Genomic DNA, 19,761 nt, shown 5'->3' with positions numbered 1-19,761 from the left:
ATGCTCTTTTGAACAGGTCAACAGTTGCTGACAGGCTCTGTGGCACAATAGATAGCAAACTGGACTTCTAGACTGCCAGATGAGGGCATTCAAAGGTTAAATAATGGCACTTGGCCTACAATCCCAGAGGCTAGCTGGCCACCCCGAATCAGTTGTCAAAAAAAACATTTTGGGCTGTGCAGAGCCTGGTCGTTGGCCTCTTATCTGGATGCTTTAATCCTCTAAGTGCCGCTCCCTGGGAGAGTGTGTGCAGGTTTGCGCCGTGGCTTAGTTGGTTAAAGCGTGTGTCGTAAATAGGACAAACTGAATTTAAATCCCAGCACTGTCTTTGCTGGTAATCAAGCACCACATTGGGTTGTGTGGTTTTGCTTTGCGCAATCAGGCGGTACAGAGGAACGTCAGAGCAGCATGCGATTTCATTTGTCAACCACCCCTCAGCTGCCGCCGAAGAATTCTGACCCAAGTCAACAATGCAGCAAGGTGCCGTGGCTTAGCTGGTCAAAGTGCTTGTCTTGTAAACAGGAGATCCTGGGTTCGATTCCCAGCAGTGCCTTTTAACAGGTGGCTCTGCTCTGTGGGTTCTTTCTTGGAAAGGAAGCCCTTACAGATCCTCCACTTTTCCAACCACATACCAATTGCAGAGAGACACACATATCTTGTCCTTCCCGCTCCCCAAATGCCAGAACTCAATTCAACGGACTGGGACAAGCCAGGAAAAAAAAGCTCCACACATGGCTCTGTGGCGCAATGGATAGCGCATTGGACTTCTAGACTGCCAGATGAGGCCATTCAAAGGTTGTGGGTTCGAGTCCCACCAGAGTCGTTACTTTTGGCATTCTGTTAATGGCGCTTGGCCAAAAAACACATATGCTCTCTGGCCACCCCTCCAGAGTTATAAAACAAGTAATATGCAAGTTGGTGCTGTGGCTTAGTTGGTTGAAGCGCCTGTCTAGTAAACAGGAGATCCTAGGTTCGAATGCCAGCGGTGCCTTTGCTGGTGATCAAGTGCCGCCTTGGGCTGTGAGGTTTTGGTCTCTGTAAAAAGGGGGTGCAGAGGAGTGCTAGAGCAGCATGCAATTTAATTTGCGAACCACCCCTCAGATGCTGCCGAAGAATGCTGCCCAGAGTCATCTCAGCAATGCAGCATGGCTCAGCTGGTCAAAGAGCTTGCCTTGCAAACACGTGATCCTTGGTTTAGGACTGCTGCAAGCCTGGAAGGAGCTACTGCATGTGGCGCAGAGTGTAGCGCATTGGACTATTAATCTGCGGTTTGAGGCCATATGAAGTTTGTGGGTTTGAGTCAAAACAGATTGGTGACTTCTTGCCTTTCGTTTATCATTAAATTGCACGCTTATGCCCTCGGGCAACAGAAAGTTGTGAAAAATCTCATAAGCTGACCAGCCCGTGGACCTTTGTCCTCACTGCTGGATATTTTGATAAACTTACTCACTATCGGGGTGCTCTGCTTGATGCCGTGGCTTAGTTGGTTAAAGCGTGTGTCTCGTAAACAGGAGATCCTGGCTTCAAATCCCAGCGGTGCCTTTAGCATCCCTTGTGTGCCTCAAGCATGTGCTTTTCTGAGATCGGACTGCAAACAGGGATAGCAAAGGCAGCAGGCAATTCCATTTCCAAATCAGATCCTGATCATGCTGATGCTCTTTTGAACAGGTCAACAGTTGCTGACAGGCTCTGTGGCACAATAGATAGCAAACTGGACTTCTAGACTGCCAGATGAGGGCATTCAAAGGTTAACTAATGGCACTTGGCCAACAACCCCAGAGGCTAGCTGGCCACTCTGAATCAGTTGTCAAAAAAAAAAAAACATTTTGGGCTGTGCAAAACCTGGCCGTTGGCCTCTTATCTGGATGCTTTAATCCTCTAAGTGCCGCTCCCAGGGAGAGTGTGTGCAGGTTGGCGCCGTGGCTAAGTTGGTTAAAGCTTGTGTCGTAAATAGGACATACTGAATTCAAATCCCAGCACTGTCTTTGCTGGTAATCAAACACCACCTTGGGTTGTGTGATTTTGCTTTGCGCAATCAGGCGGTACAGAGGAGCGTCAGACCAGCATGTTATTTCATTTGGCAACCACCCCTCAGCTGCTGCCGAAGAATTCTGACCCAAGACAACAATACAGCAAGGTGCCGTGGCTTAGCTGGTCAAAGCGCTTGTCTTGTAAACAGAAGATCCTGGATTCGATTCCCAGCGGTGCCTTTTAACGGGTGGCTCTGCTCTGTGGGTTCTTTTTTGGAAAGGAAAACCTTACAGATCCTCCACTTTTCCAACCACATACCAATTGCAGAGAGACCCACATATCTTGTCCTTCCCACTCCCCAAATGCCTGAACTCAATTCAACGGACTGGCACAAGCCAGGGAAAGAAAGCTCCACACATGGCTCTGTGGCGCAATGGATAGTGCATTGGACTTCTAGACTGCCAGATGAGGCCATTCAAAGGTTGTGGGTTCGAGTCCCACCAGAGTCGTTACTTTTGGCATTCTGTTAATGGCGCTTGGCCAACAAACACATATTCTCTCTGGCCACCCCTCCAGAGTTATAAAACTCTAAGTCTCACTTTCTTACTGGGTCCATGCAAGTTGGTGTTGTGGCTTAGTTGGTTAAAGCGCCTGTCTAGTAAACAGGAGATCCTGGGTTCGAATCCCAGCGGTGCCTTTGCTGGTGATCAAGTGCCGCCTTGGGCTGTGAGGTTTTGCTCTCTGTAAAAAGGGGGTGCAGAGGAGTGCTAGAGCAGCATGCAATTTAATTTGCGAACCACCCCTCAGATGCTGCCGAAGAATGCTGCCCAGAGTCATCTCAGCAATGCAGCATGGCTCAGCTGGTCAAAGAGCTTGCCTTGCAAACACGTGATCCTTGGTTTAGGACTGCTGCAAGCCTGGAAGGAGCTACTGCATGTGGAGCAGAGTGTAGTGCATTGGACTATTAGTCTGCGGCTTGACGCCATATGAAGTTTGTGGGTTTGAGTCAAAACAGATTGGTGACTTCTGGCCTTTCGTTTATCATTAAATTGCACGCTTATGCCCTCGGGCAACAGAAAGTTGTGAAAAATCTCATAAGCTGACCAGCCCTTGGACCTTTGTCCTCACCGCTGGATGTTTTGATCAACTTACTCACCCTCTCAGTGCTCTGCTTGGTGCCGTGGCTTAGTTGGTTAAAGCGTCTGTCTCGTAAAAAGGAGATCCTGGGTTCAAATCCCAGCGGTGCCTTTAGCATCCCTTGTGTGCCTCAAGCATGTGCTTTTCTGAGATCGGACTGCAAACAGGGATAGCAAAGGCAGCAGGCAATTCCATTTCCAAATCAGATCCTGATAATGCTGATGCTCTTTTGAACAGGTTAACAGTTGCTGACAGGCTCTGTGGCACAATAGATAGCAAACTGGACTTCTAGACTGCCAGATGAGTCCATTCAAAGGTTAACTAATGGCACTTGGCCAACAAACCCATAGGCTAGCTGGCCACCCCGAATCAGTTGTCAAAAAAACTATTTTAGGCTGTGCAGAGCCTGGCCGTTGGCCTCTTATCTGGATGCTTTAATCCTCTAAGTGCCGCTCGCTGGGAGAGTGTGTGCAGGTTGGCGCTGTGGCTTAGTTGGTTAAAGCTTGTGTCGTAAATAGGACATACTGAATTCAAATCCCAGCACTGTCTTTGCTGGTAATCAAACACCACCTTGGGTTGTGTGGTTTGCTTTGCGCAATCATGCGGTACAGAGGAGCATCAGAGCAGAATGCGATTTCATTAGTCAACCACCCCTCAGCTGCTGCCGAAGAATTCTGACCCAAGACAACAATACAGCAAGGTGCCGTGGCTTAGCTGGTCAAAGCGCTTGTCTTGTAAACAGAAGATCCTGGATTCGATTCCCAGTGGTGCCTTTTAACGGGTGGCTCTGCTCTGTGGGTTCTTTTTTGGAAAGGAAGCCCTTACAGATCCTCCACTTTTCCAACCACATACCAATTGCAGAGAGACCCACATATCTTGTCCTTCCCACTCCCCAAATGCCTGAACTCAATTCAACGGACTGGCACAAGCCAGGGAAAGAAAGCTCCACACATGGCTCTGTGGCGCAATGGATAGCGCATTGGACTTCTAGACTGCCAGATGAGGCCATTCAAAGGGTGTGAGTTCGAGTCCCACCAGAGTTGTTACTTTTGGCATTCTGTTAATGGCGCTTGGCCAACAAACACATATTCTCTCTGGCCACCCCTCCAGAGTTATAAAACTCTAAGTCTCACTTTCTTACTGGGTCCATGCAAGTTGGTGTTGTGGCTTAGTTGGTTAAAGCGCCTGTCTAGTAAACAGGAGATCCTGGGTTCGAATCCCAGCGGTGCCTTTGCTGGTGATCAAGTGCCGCCTTGGGCTGTGAGGTTTTGCTCTCTGTAAAAAGGGGGTGCAGAGGAGTGCTAGAGCAGCATGCAATTTAATTTGCGAACCACCCCTCAGATGCTGCCGAAGAATGCTGCCCAGAGTCATCTCAGCAATGCAGCATGGCTCAGCTGGTCAAAGAGCTTGCCTTGCAAACACGTGATCCTTGGTTTAGGACTGCTGCAAGCCTGGAAGGAGCTACTGCATGTGGCGCAGAGTGTAGTGCATTGGACTATTAGTCTGCGGCTTGACGCCATATGAAGTTTGTGGGTTTGAGTCAAAACAGATTGGTGACTTCTGGCCTTTCGTTTATCATTAAATTGCACGCTTATGCCCTCGGGCAACAGAAAGTTGTGAAAAATCTCATAAGCTGACCAGCCCTTGGACCTTTGTCCTCACCGCTGGATGTTTTGATCAACTTACTCACCCTCTCAGTGCTCTGCTTGGTGCCGTGGCTTAGTTGGTTAAAGCGTCTGTCTCGTAAACAGGAGATCCTGGGTTCAAATCCCAGCGGTGCCTTTAGCATCCCTTGTGTGCCTCAAGCATGTGCTTTTCTGAGATCGGACTGCAAACAGGGATAGCAAAGGCAGCAGGCAATTCCATTTCCAAATCAGATCCTGATAATGCTGATGCTCTTTTGAACCGGTTAACAGTTGTTGACAGGCTCTGTTGCACAATAGATAGCAAACTGGACTTCTAGACTGCCAGATGAGTCCATTCAAAGGTTAACTAATGGCACTTGGCCAACAAACCCATAGGCTAGCTGGCCACCCCGAATCAGTTGTCAAGAAAAACTATTTTAGGCTGTGCAGAGCCTGGCCGTTGGCCTCTTATCTGGATGCTTTAATCCTCTAAGTGCCGCTCGCTGAGAGAGTGTGTGCAGGTTGGCGCTGTGGCTTAGTTGGTTAAAGCTTGTGTCGTAAATAGGACATACTGAATTCAAATCCCAGCACTGTCTTTGCTGGTAATCAAACACCACCTTGGGTTGTGTGGTTTGCTTTGCGCAATCAGGCGGTACAGAGGAGCGTCAGAGCAGCATGCGATTTCATTTGTCAACCACCCCTCAGCTGCTGCCGAAGAATTCTGACCTAAGTCAACAATACAGCAAGGCGCCGTGGCTTAGCTGGTCAAAGCGTTTGTCTTGTAAACAGGAGATCCTGGGTTCGATTCCCAGCAGTGCCTTTTAACAGGTGGCTCTGCTCTGTGGGTTCTTTCTTGGAAAGGAAGCCCTTACAGATCCTCCACTTTTCCAACCACATACCAATTGCAGAGAGACCCACATATCTTGTCCTTCCCGCTCCCCAAATGCCAGAACTCAATTCAACGGACTGGGACAAGCCAGGAAAAAGAAGCTCCACACATGGCTCTGTGGCGCAATGGATAGCGCATTGGACTTCTAGACTGCCAGATGAGGCCATTCAAAGGTTGTGGGTTCGAGTCCCACCAGAGTCGTTTCTTTTGGCATTCTGTTAATGGCGCTTGGCCAACAAACACATATGCTCTCTGGCCACCCCTCCAGAGTTATAAAACAAGTAATATGCAAGTTGGTGCTGTGGCTTAGTTGGTTAAAGCGCCTGTCTAGTAAACAGGAGATCCTGGGTTCGAATGCCAGCGGTGCCTTTGCTTGTGATCAAGTGCCGCCTTGGGCTGTGAGGTTTTGGTCTCTGTAAAAAGGGGGTGCAGAGGAGTGCTAGAGCAGCATGCAATTTAATTTGCAAACCACCCCTCAGATGCTGCCGAAGAATGCTGCCCAGAGTCATCTCAGCAATGCAGCATGGCTCAGCTGGTCAAAGAGCTTGCCTTGCAAACACGTGATCCTTGGTTTAGGACTGCTACAAGCCTGGAAGGAGCTACTGCATGTGGCGCAGAGTGTAGCGCATTGGACTATTAATCTGCGGTTTGAGGCCATATGAAGTTTGTGGGTTTGAGTCAAAACAGATTGGTGACTTCATGCCTTTCGTTTATCATTGAATTGCACGCTTATGCCCTCGGGCAACAGAAAGTTGTGAAAAATCTCATAAGCTGACCAGCCCTTGGACCTTTGTCCTCACTGCTGGATATTTTGATAAACTTACTCACTATCGGAGTGCTCTGCTTGGTGCCGTGGCTTAGTTGGTTAAAGCGTGTGTCTCGTAAGCAGGAGATCCTGGCTTCAAATCCCAGCGGTGCCTTTAGCATCCCTTGTGTGCCTCAAGCATGTGCTTTTCTGAGATCGGACTGCAAACAGGGATAGCAAAGGCAGCAGGCAATTCCATTTCCAAATCAGATCCTGATAATGCTGATGCTCTTTTGAACAGGTCAACAGTTGCTGACAGGCTCTGTGGCACAATAGATAGCAAACTGGACTTCTAGACTGCCAGATGAGGGCATTCAAAGGTTAACTAATGGCACTTGGCCAACAACCCCAGAGGCTAGCTGGCCACCCCGAATCAGTTGTCAAAAAAAAAACATTTTGGGCTGTGCAGAGCCTGGCCGTTGGCCTCTTATCTGGATGCTTTAATCCTCTAAGTGCCGCTCGCTGGGAGAGTGTGTGCAGGTTGGCGCCGTGGCTAAGTTGGTTAAAGCTTGTGTCGTAAATAGGACATACTGAATTCAAATCCCAGCACTGTCTTTGCTGGTAATCAAACACCACCTTGGGTTGTGTGGTTTGCTTTGCGCAATCAGGCGGTACAGAGGAGCGTCAGAGCAGCATGCAATTTCATTTGTCAACCACCCCTCAGCTGCTGCCGAAGAATTCTGACCCAAGTCAACAATACAGCAAGGCGCCGTGGCTTAGCTGGTCAAAGCGCTTGTCTTGTAAACAGGAGATCCTGCGTTTGATTCCCAGCGGTGCCTTTTAACAGGTGGCTCTGCTCTGTGGGTTCTTTCTTGGAAAGGAAGCCCTTACAGATCCTCCACTTTTCCAACCACATACCAATTGCAGAGAGACCCACATATCTTGTCCTTCCCGCTCCCCAAATGCCTGAACTCAATTCAACGGACTGGCACAAGCCAGGAAAGAAAACTCCACACATGGCTCTGTGGCGCAATGGATAGCGCATTGGACTTCTAGACTGACAGATGAGGCCATTCAAAGGTTGTGGGTTCGAGTCCCACCAGAGTCGTTACTTTTGGCATTCTGTTAATGGGGCTTGGCCAACAAACACATATGCTCTCTGGCCACCCCTCCAGAGTTATAAAACTCTAAGTCTCACTTTCTTACTGGGTACATGCAAGTTGGTGCTGTGGCTTAGCTGGTCAAAGCGCTTGTCTAGTAAACAGGAGATCCTGGGTTCAAATCCCAGCGGTGCCTTTGCTGGTGATCAAGTGCTGCCTTGGGCTGTGAGTTTTTGCTCTCTGTAAAAAGGGGGTGCAGAGGAGTGCTAGAGCAGCATGCAATTTAATTTGCGAACCACCCCTCAGATGCTGCCGAAGAATGCTGCCCAGAGTCATCTCAGCAATGCAGCATGGCTCAGCTGGTCAAAGAGCTTGCCTTGCAAACACGTGATCCTCGGTTTAGGACTGCTGCAAGCCTGGAAGGAGCTACTGCATGTGGCACAGAGTGTAGTGCATTGGACTATTAGTCTGCGGTTTGACGTGATATGAAGTTTGTGGGTTTGAGTCAAAACAGATTGGTGACTTCTGGCCTTTCGTATATCATTAAATTGCACGCTTATGCCCTCGGGCAACAGAAAGTTGTGAAAAATCTCATAAGCTGACCAGCCCTTGGACCTTTGTCCTCACCGCTGGATGTTTTGATCAACTTACTCACCCTCCCAGTGCTCTGCTTGGTGCCGTGGCTTAGTTGGTTAAAGCGTCTGTCTCGTAAACAGGAGATCCTGGGTTCAAATTCCAGCGGTGCCTTTAGCATCCCTTGTGTGCCTCAAGCATGTGCTTTTCTGAGATCGGACTGCAAACAGGGATAGCAAAGGCAGCAGGTAATTCCATTTCCAAATCAGATCCTGATAATGCTGATGCTCTTTTGAACAGGTCAACAGTTGCTGACAGGCTCTGTGGCACAATAGATAGCAAACTGGACTTCTAGACTGCCAGATGAGGGCATTCAAAGGTTAACTAATGGCACTTGGCTAACAATCCCAGAGGCTAGCTGGCCACCCCGAATCAGTTGTCAAAAAAACATTTTGGGCTGTGCAGAGCCTGGCCGTTGGCCTTTTATCTGGATGCTTTAATCGTCTAAGTGCCGCTCCCTGGGAGAGTGTGTGCAGGTTGGCGCCGTGGCTTAGTTGGTTAAAGCTTGTGTCGTAAATAGGACATACTGAATTCAAATCCCAGCACTGTCTTTGCTGGTAATCAAACACCACCTTGGGTTGTGTGGTTTTGCTTTGTTCAATCAGGCGGTACAGAGGAGCGTCAGAGCAGCATGAAATTTCATTTGTCAACCACCCCTCAGCTGCTGCCGAAGAATTCTGACCCACGTCTACAATACAGCAAGGCGCTGTGGCTTAGCTGGTCAAAGCGCTTGTCTTGTAAACAGGAGATCCTGGGTTCGATTCCCAGCGGTGCCCTTTAACAGGTGGCTCTGCTCTGTGGGTTCTTTCTTGGAAAGGAAGTCCTTACAGATCCTCCACTTTTCCAACCACATACCAATTGCAGAGATACCAACATAACTTGTCCTTTCCGCTCCCCAAATGCCTGAACTCAATTCAACGGACTGGCACAAGCCAGGAAATGAAAGCTCCACACACAGCTCTGTGGCTCAATGGATAGCCAATTGTATTTCTAGACTGCCAGTTGAGGCCATTCAAAGGTTGTGGGTTCGAGTCCCACCAGAGTCATTCCTTTTGGCATTCTGTTAATGGCGCTTGGCCAACAAACACATATGCTCTCTGGCCACCCCTCCAGAGTTATAAAACTCTACATCTCACTTTCTTACTGGGTACATGTAAGTTGTTGCCGTGGCTTAGTTGGTTAAAGCGCTTGCCTTGTAAAAAGGAGATGCTGGGTTCAATTCCCAACGGTGCCTTTTAACAGGTGGCTCTGCTCTGTGGGTTCTTTCTTGGAAAGGAAGCCCTTACAGATCCTCCACTTTTCCAACCACATACCAATTGCAGAGAGACCAACATAACTTGTCCTTTCCGCTCCCCAAATGCCTGAACTCAATTCAACGGACTGGCAGAAGCCAGGAAAAGAACGCTCCACACATGGCTCTGTGGCGCAATGGATAGCGCATTGTACCTCTAGACTGCCAGATGAGGCCATTCAAAGGTTGTGGGTTCGAGTCCCACTAGATTTGTTACTTTTGGCATTCTGTTAATGGCGCTTGGCCAACAAACACATATGCTCTCTGGCCACCCCTCCAGAGTTATAAAACTCTAAGTCTCACTTTCTTACTGGGTACATGTAAGTTGTTGCCGTGGCTTAGTTGGTTAAAGTGCCTGTCTAGTAAACAGGAGATCCTGGGTTCGAATCCCAGCGGTTCCTTTGCTGGTGATCAAGTGCCAACTTGGGCTGTGAGATTTTGCTCTCTGTAAAAAGGGGGTGCAGAGGAGTGCTAGAGCAGCATGCAATTTAATTTGCGAACCACCCCTCAGATGCTGCCGAAGAATGCTGCCCAGAGTCTTATCAGAAATGCAGCATGGTTCAGCTGGTCAAAGAGCTTGCCTTACAAACAGGTGATCCTTGGTTTAGGACCGCTGCAAGCCTTTAAGGAGCTACTGCATGTGGCGCAGAGTGTAGCGCATTGGACTATTAGTCTGCGGTGTGAGCCCATATGAAGTTTGTGGGTTTGAGTCAAAACAGATTGTTGACTTCTGGCCTTTTGTTTATCATTAAATTGCACACTTATGCCCTCGGTCAACAGAAAGTTGTGAAAAATCTCATAAGCTGACCAGCCCGTGGACCTTTGTCCTCACCCCTGGATGTTTTGATCAACTTACTCACCCTCTCAGAGCTCTGCTTGGCACCGTGGCTTAGTTGGTTAAAGCGTCTGTCTCGTAAACAGGAGATCCTGGGTTCAAATCCCAGCGGTGCCTTCAGCATCCCTTGTGTGCTTTAAGCCTGTGCTTTTCTGAGATCGGACAGCAAACAGGGATAGCAAAGGCAGCAGGCGATTCCATTTCCAAACCAGATCCTGATAATGCTGATGCTCTTTTGAACAGGTCAACAGTTGCTGACAGGCTCTGTGGCACAATAGATAGCAAACTGGACTTCTAGACTGCCAGATGAGGCCATTCAAAGGTCCAAATGACTTCTGGCCTTTTGTTTATCATTAAATTGCATGCTTATGCCCTCGGGCAACCGAAAGTTGTGAAAAATCTCATAAGCTGACCAGCCCGTGGACCTTTGTCCTCACCCCTGGATGTTTTGTTCAACTTACTCACCCTCCCAGTGCTCTGCTTGGTGCCGTGGCTTAGTCTGTCTTGTAAACCAGAGATCCTGGGTTCAAATCACAGACTTCTAGACTGCCAGACTTTCAAGAAAATTGCAACTTTTTAATTTTCCATTGGTCTTAGTACATGATGTAACTACAGAAGAGTCGAGCATTAAACAAGAAAAATATCAAACCTCTCATTTTTGAGCAAGATACTAACGGTCTAATAAGATTCAATGATCTATGCTAAGCTACAGCTAATGTGATACAGCCAGACCCGGAGATGGCTAAATGGATTTTAAAACAGTAAATCAACTGTTTAACTCTAGGGGAGTTGGAAAATGAGCCTATTTTCAAAAATAGTGGAGTGTTACTTTAAAGGAACACTCTGACTTTTTGGGACTTTAGCTTATTCACAGTATCCCCCAGAGTTAGATAAGTCCATACATACCTTTTTCATTTCTGTGCGTTCTGTAAGTGTTATTTGACGCACCCACCGCTAGCCTAGCTTAGCACAAAGACTGGATATAAATGGATACTGGTAGCATAGTAATCCCAATAAGTGAGAAAATAATGCAAACATTTTCCTATTTACATTTTGTGATCTGTATAGTCACAGAGTGTACAAATAACAAGGCTATATGAGACAGAGACCATTTTTAATCGTATAAATACTGGGAACTATATTCTCACTAGGCGTAGGAGCACAGCTAACGTTACTTGGGCGGAGTGGCTACTTGGGCGGAGTGATTAGCGCAGCACCCGAGACGCACCGTGGTGAGGAGAAGAGAGTTCGCTCAGAGTTGGAGTAATAAAGTCAGCAATTACTAGATAGTAGATTTATAGTGTACAATCATGGGTGTTCACTGTATTGTAAAGAACTGCGACAATAAACAGGGGAGACCAGGTAAATACTATGATGTTTCATAGAATTCCAACCAAAAACGCTCATAAACGACATAGATCCAAACACACCTGTAAACACCATCACAAAGTATTTTGTTTGCTCTGAACATTTAACTGTAGACGACAATTTTGAAAAAATGCAAGTTGCCACACGGACCATGAAACGTGTGCTACAGGATTCAGCCATCCCATCGAAAATAAAGACAGGACAAATTGGATCACCTGTTGCTGCGGTAAGTGTTCCGTTATGTTTTGAGATGACTAACATTAGCCATACTGTAACAGTGCCATGCTAGTAATATAACATTAGTAGTGACACTATTACGTGAATAGGGGCTCCGTGTATCCCCTTTATTGTTATTATTGAGACACACTGTATGCTATGGCTATACTACAATTTCATTGAACTATGAATGATCATTATAACAAAATCACTTACTTGGTGGACAGCTCACTCGGCATGGGGCGTTTCTTCCAGTTGATCTTGTCACAATGGGGAAAAAAAAGACAACTGCCGGGTGTATTAGGGCAGATAAATCTTCCGTAGTAGCGACGCAAATATTTTGATTGTCATCAAGCCTTGACATTGATGGTAATAGCCGGTCCCATTCATTACAACAAAGGCACTTGGTTTCTGTCGGCATAGGTTGTCATGTTCCACATTTACACCACCAGTCTGTGTTCGTTCTGATTCTCCCTTCGTCTTACAGCTTCCAAAGTTTGTAACTCCTCGTCTGTGTATTCTGGCTCAAAACTATATGGTTCTGGATCTTGGTTTGATACACAGTAAAATTCCTCTGAGTCTGACAATTCCTCAAAGTCAGCCATGATCACGAGTCACGTCTAGCTAGTTAGTCACATTTGTTTTGTTTACGGAACTATCAACAGGGCGTCTCGTGTGCTGCGCTAATCACTCCGCCCAAGTAACGTTAGCTGTGCTCCTACGCATAGTGAGAATATAGTTCCCAGTATTTATACGATTAAAAATGGTTTCTGTCTCATATAGCCTTGTTATTTGTACACTCTGTGACTATACAGATCACAACATGTAAATAGGAAATGCATTTGCAATGTTTGCATTATTTTGTCACTTATTGGGATTACTATGCTACCAGTATCCATTTACATCCAGTCTTTGTGCTAAGCTAGGCTAGCGGTGGGTGCGTCAAATAACACTTACAGAACGCACAAAAATGAAAAAGGTATGGATGGACTTATCTAACTCTGGGGGATACTGTGAATAAGCTAAAGTCCCAAAAAGTCGGAATGTTCCTTTAAGACAGGGCTATTATACTGTATGAGTAACTTACTTCTGAAAAGAAGAAGAACATTGTGCTTTTGCCAGCCTTTTGAGAACAGTTTGGTGCATGATGTACTGTACCAGAACACAAGCAGGGTCATAAAAAATAAAAAAGGGATGTGTATCTCGACCAACTGTATTAAGGTTCAAAATTGATTTTTTATTTATTTATTTTTTTTTTGGAGCTAATCGACTAGTCTAAGAAACAATCCATTTGAAGTAGCCATACTTTATCAATAAATCAAACAGTTTATTACAAACATGCCGTTTAAACAGTTTTATTTTTAGAATGTCTGCTAATATAGACATATTTATTCAAATCAAAAGGCAGCACAAGACCAATAGCTTGTTATTAACAGAATTCATCACATAAAAGTTAACCGACATAGTCAACACATGAAAAGATTGAAAGTAACTGCAAACCCGCAAGAAAACCTTGACGTGTACCAACAACAAAACATTGTTTTATGGATATTTAATTCCTAATGATATTGATATAGCAACTGTTGTTGTCAAGTAAGTTTAATTTATTATTTTTTCCCTTTAAACCAGTATAAAATTCCATACCGTAACCAATAAACAAGCTTTATTGTCATATTATGCTAGATTGACTGAACATACAGTAGCCCACACAGGAGTACTTATAGTGGTCAAATGATTTGTATACATTTTTTCCTGGTATTACATTTAGTGCTTTAGTACTTAATCAGATCCAAAACAGATGTTTTGTTCATATATTATATGTGTGTGTGTGTGTGTGCTATATGTGTATATTTATTATGCATATAGACACACACAGACATAATATATTTAGAAAATAGTCACAAGAATTTACATGTATGTATTTATATTCATATAATTTATATTATGCAGTATATTAATATATTTAATATATAAACAACATATTGTTTTTTAAACATATACATACATGTGTGTTTATTTATGTATACATGATAAATATACACAGCACAAGTTATATATGTTTATTTTGGATGCAATTCATTGTGATTAATCGTTTCCCAGCACTAATTATATCGTATAATTATATCGTATGTTATATGTAATGATGCAATTTTTTATATTGTAATTTTAAAGTAGCCTTTATTAAAAAAAAAAAAAGCAAAATATAAATGTTCCATGCATTTCATATGATGCCTAGCAGTAGCAGTGTTGTTTAGTTGACCAACCACACACATTCTAGCAGAAAACAGGTAAGAATGTGATTCTATAAATCTAATTTAAGTTTTTTGCAGCTCATAAACACAGAAAACCTGAAGCCATGGAAATCTTGGCTAAAGATATAGCATCACCAGAGGCTGGATCAGTTCGGGAAGTAGCTATAGGTTCCTTGAGGTCCGAGACTAAGCCTGGTTATTGCTTAGTTGTGGATGAAAACAAAAATTGAATCCCAAAGGCTCTACAACACCTGAAGCTTAAGAGCAAAATTGCTATCGAAACTGGATTTGGTACCGTGGGATACGCTAAACTGTTGTTGTGTTACTCCAGGATCAGAGCAGGATCAGTGATCCTGCAGTTCCACAGATGCAGAAGAGGCCGCAGATGCGTGATGGCACCGGTAATTCGGCTGTCAAAGGAGACTGCAGCTGACTTGATGAGCGAGGCGGGTGAGGGAGCGGTGAAGAGCGCCTGCTGCTGCTGTCTGTGGTGTTGAATGAACGACAGTAGAGTTTAATGGGCATCTCTCATTTCTCTCAGCTGTCATGATTCAAACAGCCACAAGCAAAAACACCAGCTTGTGTAACCTCACAACCAACAGTCATACATGAATAAAATAACATTCAATACGTATATATGTGTGTGTGTAAACATTCAAAAGAATAAACCTATATATATATATATATATATGTATATATATATATATATATATATATATATATATATATATGTGTGTGTGTGTGTGTGTGTGTATGTGTGTGTGTGTGTGTGTGTGTGTGTGTGTGTTTGTGTGTGTGTATGTGCACGTGTGTGTGTGTGTGTGTGTGTGTGTGTGTGTGTGTGTGTGTGTGTGTGTTATCTACATGTACATATTTCAACTATTTGTTATCTGATTACATTATTTTGTGCTAAAAAAATATATATTTTAATTTTTTTTTTCAGGCCCATCATTTTAATCCTGATGTTTAAAATGTAAACATAAAAAATAAATAATAATAATCATAATAATACATAAATAAAAAAAATAAAATAAAAATAAACACTTTTTATTGTAAAATGCTTACAATTATTTTACATTTCCTGATATAAATAAACCGTTAGCTTTGCATTTCTTACTTTCTTACTTTTTACAGAAGTCTCCAATGCTAACTAATAATAATAATAATAATAATAATAATAATAATAATAGGAAATGTTTAAAAATTTAAAGTAAGATTTCAGTGTCAATATACTTTAAAATGGAAATTATCCCTGTGACAATAACATTCAACTTTAAGCAGCCATTTTTCCAGTCTTCATGAACAGCCTGCAGTCACATTATTAATTAATTAATTAATTTATTTATTTATTTTTAGTGGCAGTACACAAATTACAAATGTTCCTCAGACATCACGTTGCATCAGTCACACAAAAAAACAACAGAGTGTTACATATTAAGAGATTAAATTTAAAAGCTTAAACATATACAACAGTGATCTGAACACAAATTCCATTTCAAAATCTGTGCACTACTTGAAACATTACTTTTATCATCATTTGACTCTTCTGAACAACCTGAAGTTTCATGACTATTACAAATATGGGTCAAATCTGAAAAGGTATGAAGCCCTAGACTCACATAATATAAACCAAAAGCTGTAAAAAGTGCCATTACAAAATAAAAAAAGAGAATCATGTAATTTATTTTTATTTATTTATTTTTGTCACAATAATGTCTCATTAATTAGAATTTCAGTGTTTTGACATTAGAACAACTTGAATGTACAGTGTGTGACTGTAAAATGAGAGAATTGTTATGGGTCTAAATATTTATGCAAGGATTTTCTAGGACACCAGTACATACCGTACATTCTCTCGTCTTTAATTGGAGTCCTTGAGAAGACAAAGCAAAGAAAGAGGAAAAAACATCTAGCGTGAACAGTTGGTTGTGTAACAGCGGAGCCAATGATGCACGGGCCTATAAATACAGACTGGCAGCAAGAACGCATCGTGGGCCAGTGTTTCCCCTCAGCCCACTCAGCTTTGTTTATTCCCAACTGCCTGGCTTGTTATGCCTCTGCACAGCTTTGACACTGGCAGAGAATTCAGGAAACACAATGCACAGCACCAACTCCCTCACAGATTTTGACCGATGCCTCCCTCGCTGTATGTGTGACTCCCTCGTACGTGAAAACAAATGATCAATTTGCCATACATCCGCCGTTTTATTGGCAGGCACAGTTACGATGCTTTCCAGTATGGGAACCACAGAATAACAAATGTTTCCTCTGTGTGAAATGATGCAATGATTAATGTATGTGCCCTGTCCTGTAAATAATTTTGTCTGGTAGCCTAGAGCTAATGTAACACACAACACCTCCGCTGTCATTTGTTCTTAATAAGAATTCAGCTTGGCTCAGTTGTCAACCAATCCAATTCACTCTCTGCTTACTAGGTATCGCCTGGAGAAGCTGAAGGGGAAGATGTAAAAGATAAACACATATAATGTGAAGATAAGGAGAATGAGACAGGAAGAGTTGGGTCTCATCTAAATTGTTAGATAATGCATTTGAATGAGTTGCATGTATCTAGCCTTTCCGAAGAATTCTGCCATGCATTTTCTAAGCTTCTAATGAAACAATATATCACCTTCTCTACCCACGTTCCTCAGCCTCGGTGCAGGATTGCTAACACTTCGGCTTTCATCTTCTAGATGTGGGAGATATTGTTCATAAAGTGTAAAAATCAACTCTTCAGATATTTACTGCGAACTCAAAAAATGGAGAGCGGAAAACGGAAGCCCAGGGGAGAATGTCACTAAGACCAGCCATATTAGCTGTGTCAGAAAATACAGTTGGTTTCAAACAAACTAGTTTATATGTCATCAGTTACTCACCATGCTGTTGTTTTAAAACTGTATTGCATTCTGTGGAGAAAAAATAAATAAAAAAGACATTTAACAGAATGTCCAAGCCACTGTTTTTCATACATTTAAAATAAATGGAGACTTTGGTAGTCTATGACCCCAGGAATTGGAAGGAATGCAACAATTCAAGTTTCTTAACATTTCTATTGAATTATTCTTTTCAACTTCAGGATATAAAAAGGGAGGAAAACAATATAAATCTAAAGCAATAATAACACTGATTTAGACTTTACAAGCTTTAAAGGGCACCTATTATGCAAAATTCTCTTTTAGATTTAGTTTGAATATTCATATATATTGGTAGTGTGTACACAACCACCCTATAATGATAAAAATCTACCTCCTACTTTTTTTTTAAAACCCCATAAATCATAAGCAGTGTGTCAGAGCAAGCCAATCACAGAATCCGTAAAATGTGATGTCACATTTTACAAGCCCCGCACAAAACTGTTGACAGAAACTGCTGTATTAGCAGAGACCCCGTGCTGAGTGACCCCTGACACTGCACATGTCAGCAGCGCATTATGGCTCCGAAGAGGTTTGTTACGTCCTCCATTCTGTGCCAACTTACACCAGAAGCAGATCAGAAGTGCAGCTACTGCAATTTTGTATTTTTTTTTTTTTTACACGGTTAGACAGTTCCATTTTTTAATGGCCATTGTAAAAAAAAGGATCTGTTGTATCATATAATAATGTGAGTTTTTCAACTTTGAGAATTAACTTCTCGTCATCTATTTCTGGCCTCCTAGCCAGAATATAGTAATGTGAAATATGAATAGGAGTCTAAACAGGGTGTTTATTTTTAAATGTACATGATTTTTTGACTTTTATTTTGTATTTGCTGTGCGCATCAGGGCCGTAATGCACTGCAGACATGTGCAGTGTAAATCAGGGGTGAGCCGCACACAATCAGCCATTTTAATCTTCACGCAAGAGCATGCAAAAGCAGCATTCAAGTAAGAAATATCTTCTTATTAGAACTGCAGAAATTATTAATTCAAGAGCAAAGTGAGTTTCTTTTTTTATTTTATTGTTTGGGTCATATTAACAGCATAGACAGCAGTGAAGTAACTTTATATTACGCTGTGTTTTTGTAACTAATGTTTGTTTATAACATAAAATTCTGTGTATTTGACAGTTTAAGTGCAATGAAATATTAAATTAAACTTTAGTTTAGTTTAATACTTGCCATATGATAGCTGCTTTCTGTGTGCATGCTTCACATGTGAGCACTCAGAAAATCATATATCAGAAGTTTAAACTGATATGACATTGAAATCCATGATTTTAGTGCAACATACAAATAATACATAATCAAATCCAAACAGATGTTTGTTTTTATTTTTATTTTTTAACAGACTATCTGAGAAATTAGATGAAAAGGCACAGCCCTATTCTGGTCTGGAAAAGGGGGCAGAGAGCAGCAGTTAATTTGTATTCAAAGAGAAATGCACAATAATAATAATAATAATAATAATTATTATTATTATTAAATGATGTGTGGGGTATTTTGAGCTGAAATTTTACTGACATTCTGGGGACATCTGAGACTGATATCTTGTAAAAAAGGGACATAATATGCGTCCTTAACGTATAACATAACGTAACGTAACGTAACATAACATACAACATTAAAGAGAAATGCACAATAATAATAATGCTAATAATAATAATAATAACAATAATAATAATAATAATAATAATTATTATTATTATTAAATGATGTGTGGGGTAGAGGTCTTCACAGGTCCAAAAATTTGTGCCCGAACCCGAAAGAGACCTGTAATGTACTCCACCGAACCGACCTGGACCCATCTTATATTTCAAAAGCTGGACCCGGACCCGTGTAGATCCGAGAAATGCCTACCCGGACCCGACCCGGACCCGTATATTATTTGAAAGCTGGACCCGAACCCGCCGGGAAGACACAGACCCGACTGGACCCGATTGTCACATATTCCACCTTAAATTGCTATTACAAGTCAACAAACATGTTGGGAGAAAAAAAAAAAAAATCTTACCTGGGACACCTGAGACTTATATCTTGTAAAAAAGGGACATAATATGTGTCCTTAAGGCATAACATAACGTAACGTAACGTAACGTAACATACAACATTAATTTAGAAACTTCTCAAACTATTACATAAGGGTTTGTGATTCCTTCCTTAGTTAAGAATCGGACTTCGCTGGTTGTGCTATGTGTTTTTGATTCACTATATATTGTATTCTATATATTTTAAAGTGTCAACGATCAGAATCATTTGTGCATAAATGCTTAAGGGAGACCGACCTAGAGTATGATATACATATGATGAAAGCAAAACCAAAGAAAACAAAAACAGTCAAGTGGTCCTGAGATACCATGTGCGTTAAAGATGCCTATTTGTTAAATTATGTTGTGGAGAAAGCGGATTTCATAAAACTGTATAATAATCTTATATTGAGATCAGAAGTCATTACTCCACCACTAGTGTGTCACAATACTAATGTGTCACATCATTAACGTTATTAATCATACATTGTTGAACCAACATGTTTCAAATGACAAAGATATGGCCATGTTATAAATGGTCAGATTTGGTCAGATTCAATTCAAATTGAAATGATTGGAATTTTGCAATTTTTTTGTAAATGTAAAATAAATAATGCTGCCTTCACAACAGCTACAATATCTACTTTTGAGTTGCACAACATCTTACAGGACTGGACCAATATGAATGAATGATGACAGTATTTTATTTTTTTATGTGAAGTATTCCTTTAAGCACTCCATATTTTGATTTATCAGATA

General features: G+C 42.5%; 19 non-coding genes across 19 annotated transcripts; all 19 read left to right on the top strand.

Annotated features, from left to right (window-relative positions):
* The first annotated feature begins 479 nt into the window (after positions 1-479).
* trnat-ugu (transfer RNA threonine (anticodon UGU)) lies at positions 480-553 on the top strand. The gene has a single exon. It is a non-coding gene; the product is annotated as a tRNA-Thr (tRNA).
* A 180-nt stretch (positions 554-733) lies between these two features.
* trnar-ucu (transfer RNA arginine (anticodon UCU)) lies at positions 734-823 on the top strand. Its single transcript is given in 2 exon segments — positions 734-770; positions 788-823. It is a non-coding gene; the product is annotated as a tRNA-Arg (tRNA).
* A 1,313-nt stretch (positions 824-2,136) lies between these two features.
* On the top strand, positions 2,137-2,210 carry trnat-ugu (transfer RNA threonine (anticodon UGU)). Its single transcript has one exon. It is a non-coding gene; the product is annotated as a tRNA-Thr (tRNA).
* Positions 2,211-2,390: 180 nt separating this feature from the next.
* Positions 2,391-2,480, top strand: trnar-ucu (transfer RNA arginine (anticodon UCU)). The gene is given in 2 exon segments: positions 2,391-2,427; positions 2,445-2,480. It is a non-coding gene; the product is annotated as a tRNA-Arg (tRNA).
* A 114-nt stretch (positions 2,481-2,594) lies between these two features.
* trnat-agu (transfer RNA threonine (anticodon AGU)) lies at positions 2,595-2,668 on the top strand. The gene has a single exon. It is a non-coding gene; the product is annotated as a tRNA-Thr (tRNA).
* A 477-nt stretch (positions 2,669-3,145) lies between these two features.
* trnat-cgu (transfer RNA threonine (anticodon CGU)) lies at positions 3,146-3,219 on the top strand. The gene has a single exon. It is a non-coding gene; the product is annotated as a tRNA-Thr (tRNA).
* Positions 3,220-4,061: 842 nt separating this feature from the next.
* Positions 4,062-4,151, top strand: trnar-ucu (transfer RNA arginine (anticodon UCU)). Its single transcript is given in 2 exon segments — positions 4,062-4,098; positions 4,116-4,151. It is a non-coding gene; the product is annotated as a tRNA-Arg (tRNA).
* Positions 4,152-4,265: 114 nt separating this feature from the next.
* trnat-agu (transfer RNA threonine (anticodon AGU)) lies at positions 4,266-4,339 on the top strand. Its single transcript has one exon. It is a non-coding gene; the product is annotated as a tRNA-Thr (tRNA).
* A 477-nt stretch (positions 4,340-4,816) lies between these two features.
* Positions 4,817-4,890, top strand: trnat-cgu (transfer RNA threonine (anticodon CGU)). Its single transcript has one exon. It is a non-coding gene; the product is annotated as a tRNA-Thr (tRNA).
* Positions 4,891-5,479: 589 nt separating this feature from the next.
* Positions 5,480-5,553, top strand: trnat-ugu (transfer RNA threonine (anticodon UGU)). Its single transcript has one exon. It is a non-coding gene; the product is annotated as a tRNA-Thr (tRNA).
* Positions 5,554-5,733: 180 nt separating this feature from the next.
* trnar-ucu (transfer RNA arginine (anticodon UCU)) lies at positions 5,734-5,823 on the top strand. The gene is given in 2 exon segments: positions 5,734-5,770; positions 5,788-5,823. It is a non-coding gene; the product is annotated as a tRNA-Arg (tRNA).
* A 94-nt stretch (positions 5,824-5,917) lies between these two features.
* On the top strand, positions 5,918-5,991 carry trnat-agu (transfer RNA threonine (anticodon AGU)). The gene has a single exon. It is a non-coding gene; the product is annotated as a tRNA-Thr (tRNA).
* Positions 5,992-7,132: 1,141 nt separating this feature from the next.
* trnat-ugu (transfer RNA threonine (anticodon UGU)) lies at positions 7,133-7,206 on the top strand. The gene has a single exon. It is a non-coding gene; the product is annotated as a tRNA-Thr (tRNA).
* Positions 7,207-7,385: 179 nt separating this feature from the next.
* trnar-ucu (transfer RNA arginine (anticodon UCU)) lies at positions 7,386-7,475 on the top strand. The gene is given in 2 exon segments: positions 7,386-7,422; positions 7,440-7,475. It is a non-coding gene; the product is annotated as a tRNA-Arg (tRNA).
* A 114-nt stretch (positions 7,476-7,589) lies between these two features.
* trnat-agu (transfer RNA threonine (anticodon AGU)) lies at positions 7,590-7,663 on the top strand. Its single transcript has one exon. It is a non-coding gene; the product is annotated as a tRNA-Thr (tRNA).
* Positions 7,664-8,140: 477 nt separating this feature from the next.
* Positions 8,141-8,214, top strand: trnat-cgu (transfer RNA threonine (anticodon CGU)). Its single transcript has one exon. It is a non-coding gene; the product is annotated as a tRNA-Thr (tRNA).
* Positions 8,215-8,802: 588 nt separating this feature from the next.
* On the top strand, positions 8,803-8,876 carry trnat-ugu (transfer RNA threonine (anticodon UGU)). The gene has a single exon. It is a non-coding gene; the product is annotated as a tRNA-Thr (tRNA).
* An 842-nt stretch (positions 8,877-9,718) lies between these two features.
* Positions 9,719-9,792, top strand: trnat-agu (transfer RNA threonine (anticodon AGU)). The gene has a single exon. It is a non-coding gene; the product is annotated as a tRNA-Thr (tRNA).
* A 477-nt stretch (positions 9,793-10,269) lies between these two features.
* On the top strand, positions 10,270-10,343 carry trnat-cgu (transfer RNA threonine (anticodon CGU)). The gene has a single exon. It is a non-coding gene; the product is annotated as a tRNA-Thr (tRNA).
* Positions 10,344-19,761: the final 9,418 nt, after the last annotated feature.

This window comes from Carassius carassius, chromosome 28 (assembly GCF_963082965.1).
Source record: "Carassius carassius chromosome 28, fCarCar2.1, whole genome shotgun sequence".
Lineage (NCBI taxonomy): Eukaryota > Metazoa > Chordata > Actinopteri > Cypriniformes > Cyprinidae > Carassius > Carassius carassius.
This window is presented reverse-complemented; position numbering and strand designations above follow the sequence as displayed.